We start from the raw sequence: 3,664 nt of genomic DNA on the forward strand, positions 1-3,664 counted from the left end.
AAAAAGTACATGAGCTGTGAACAGATGGATCTATTCAGCCATTAAAAAAAACAACATTTCAACGTGAACATTCCAGCGCCTCAGTAGAAAATGAAATCAGGGCTTCATGCACGGTAACCTAAGGAATTTCCAACGCTGACGGGTGGAAAGGGTGACGCTGATTATAAACTTATCTGCTGTATCTATCGCCTTTACAAAACTGAGCATGATGCGATTTTTTCACAGCTGATAAGAATCTGCCAACCAAACCAGAACGCTCGGACAAGACTCAAACATGACAGACATTAAAGAGGATTTTAGGAGCCGCTGCCTCATTTGCTCCTTCGCACACGCCAATCGATACAAACTTTGAAGGGTGTGGTCCACGCAGCAACAAGCAACAATCCAAACGTGCAAATGTCTGCCTTTTTTCCACAAAGGTTTGTAATCAATAGGCAGGGGGGTATTTCCGGGTGGAAAAAAGCGATAGGCCGGAGATGACCGGAATGAAAAATGAAGGCAAAACATCTCTATTCTGAAACTTGCTGAAATTCAAATGAACATGGGCCACATCATTTACTTCTGACACTTCGCAAGTTCAAAGCACAGCAATGTGACGGCTGTGTTTACTAACGCGGCGCCGTGGGAGCTATTGCCATCCAGAAGAAGCTCAAGTGGACCACGATACCAAGATGCCCCATCTCCAAACCATCGGACATTCCGAGGATTTGAATTTCTATTTGCTCAGGTCCATAAACAAGTCATTGTGTCACATAAACGTCCGGGTGGGAGAGCAGAGTTGGAGGTGTGATAAAAGCTCCAGCCGCATGTAATGAAGCAGACCGATGAGGTGCTGAGCTGGCGAGAAGAAGGGCCTGCTGGCAAGGTCGATGCTCTGTGATGGACAGCAGCAGCCTTCCATCCATCAGACCGGCGGGACTCGGGGAGAACATGCAAACTCCACACAGGAAGGCCGGCGCGGGGCGGATATGATCCCGGGTCCCCGAATCGGGAGTCCAATGCGCTAACGCCGCTGCGCCGAGCCGCCTCAATCGAAAAGCAGATCCCTAAATCATTCAGCTGGACCAAGGCCGTCCAAACCTGGTCCTTGAGGGCTGGCGCCCGGCATAGTTTTTGAAGTTTCCCTCCTCCGACACACCTGATTTAAACGATCAGCTCGTCAGCAAGCTCATCAGAAGTCGGATCGTGATCCCGATCGTTTCAATCAGGAAATATCAAAAGCATGCAGGAAAGTGGTCCTCGAGCTAGGACATCTGAGCTAGACCGTGGCCACAGACCAGTTATTTGTCCGGAGTTGTGTACGTTTTCAAAGTTTCCTTTTTCAGTTATACATTTACCATTGATTGTTCCCCACTATACGGTACATAAAAGGCACCCGCTTTAGGAGTCAGGGCGCCTTTACTGTTTTTTTTTTTTTAAACGCGGTATCATGCATCAATTGGCCTTGTCACAGATATTTATTCCTTTACTCTGCAGCCATAAACCGAAGAGCTTTGCGAATGTTGCTTTGAAGGTGAGCCAGAAATAAATGCTGCGTCACTTTGGCTGCAGGTGGACAGGGGGGAGGGGCAAAACCAAAAAAAGCGATGATGGCGTTTGATCATCTTGAATGCAGATCTAATGAGAACCGTGGGGTTACAAGCAGAGCGATACGCAGTGGAGGAAGTGCGTGCCCACAGACTAAAAATATCCTGATACGCGATGGTATCATTGTTTCCTGAAACCCAAGCCTGCGGAAGCGCCATTTGGGAATACTATGGCACCGGCCTTGAAAACCAAGGCTGAAAACAAAAGGCAAAACAAGGAAAGAGCCCGTCCAAATTGAAGCTACCTGACACTCGGACTGCCCGTCACAATGTGAGCCTTCCTCGCATCGGCCCGCTATCGATCGGCCAGGCTAATGCACCATCGGGTTCACGTGGGCATCGCTTAGCGCTAACGCGCACCCGCCGACCATCGTCCGATCTCGCTAAGCGGTAAAATACGTATTTCCTCGAGTCTGGCAGGTAGCTCGGCAAACCTTGAGGGAGTAAAGAGCATTTTTACAACAGCTGACGTGTCCTCCTGCCAGAACTCATGTGACTTCTTTTGTCTCCCGCTACTGTTAATGACATTAGTGATGGCACTAAAGAAGCAGCTAATCCTTTTTTTTTTTCGTTACTGAAAATGGCTCAAAGCAGTGGTGGCTACTTCAGATCTGTGTTTTAGAGTCTAAGAACATCCATGTAAACAATGACACCAGAAAAAAATTGCAGAATTTGAACTTTCTGCCAGCCTTTACAACAGGCTGGTGAATATTCTCATTTATGCAGGTCCTTTCATTATCTGGGTGCTATGCATTTTTGGCTATAAAAAAAAAAAAAAAAAGATTTGAAACTGAGTGCTGTGCCATCTGTGTCTGATTTAATAAACTTTGAAACTTGTTTGTGGTGGCATATCATGAAGGAATTCACTCAGCAACTCCAGAAGATATATAGGAATATCATATTTGGCAAAGGAGCCACTATAGCACAGTTTAGAAAGAAGTTGCTTCATGTTCCAATTCATTTACTCATATTTTGAAAAGAAAAATGATCTGTTCCTGTTACGGCATTAAATTAAGGTGCGCCCATGTATCTCCAATTGCTCTCATGTTTTGCCTCTCATCCGAGCAGATTTGATCATGGTTTCTGAACCATGGCTTAGTGAGAACTAATATGTATTTTCATTTTTGAACATTACCCTAAACTCCACTGCTCTAATACATAAGTGGATGTTAGATTTGTTTCATCCAATCAGATCGAGGCTATGTGTTGCCACGTCAGTCTAATCTGCCAGTGGCAAAAGAAAATCACAAATGATAATAATAATGAAGTGGGCATGAAGGTGTTGTGATTTTCAAAAAGAACTCCTTGGACGGACAAAGTTTGCCTAAACAGCCTCACACTTTCCAAACTTAATTGGACTGCAGCTTCTCATTGTGTCAGCCATTATTCCAAGCTCATGATCACGCACCGCACTCGAATGCAAATGGAGCGCCGACGTCCGGAACGCCAAAGACGAGGCGCGCGACGGCCGCCTCGGGCTTAAACCTCGTTCCTTGTGCCTGACCGACTTGGACTCGAGTTGCCTGCACAAAGGGGGGCTTGAAGAACTGCACGGACACGGCGGCAAATCCACTTATGGACTCTTATCAGCGTACGACTCACAGACTAGCACATCTGCACACTAATATGGACAAACAAAGACACACCTACACAGTTCCATACTGTATGCACACACACATACTCTTTCCATCAGCGGCGGAGCCAGGAGCTGAACGTCCTTGTCCGATGAGAGCAATCAATGAGCAAGGAGGAGGGAGGAGGAAGAAGGAAGAAGGGATGAGGAGTCTGCGCCGGGAGGCGGCAACGGTGATGGAGGATGAGGATGGGTCGGGTGCGCGTGAGCGAGGGGGGGGCAGCCCCTCCCATAAGCAAGTTATCGAGCCGCGCCGGAGGTCTGCGATGTTTCCAGTGCAAGGCGGTATTCAGACGACAGCGAGCGCTCTCGTTCGGCTCTCGTCGGATCAGCCGAGGAAGGGGAGGAAAAGCCTCCCGTCACGCAGCCATCCCGCCATCCGCGGGTCGGCCCGTCCCGCCTTTTGACCACTTAGGACCTTGTCTCCTCCGCAGACGGCGCCATC

Source organism: Hippichthys cyanospilos, chromosome 14, assembly GCF_059441005.1.
Source record: "Hippichthys cyanospilos isolate Australia breed blue-spotted pipefish chromosome 14, RoL_Hcya_1.0, whole genome shotgun sequence".
Classification (NCBI taxonomy): Eukaryota; Metazoa; Chordata; class Actinopteri; order Syngnathiformes; family Syngnathidae; genus Hippichthys; species Hippichthys cyanospilos.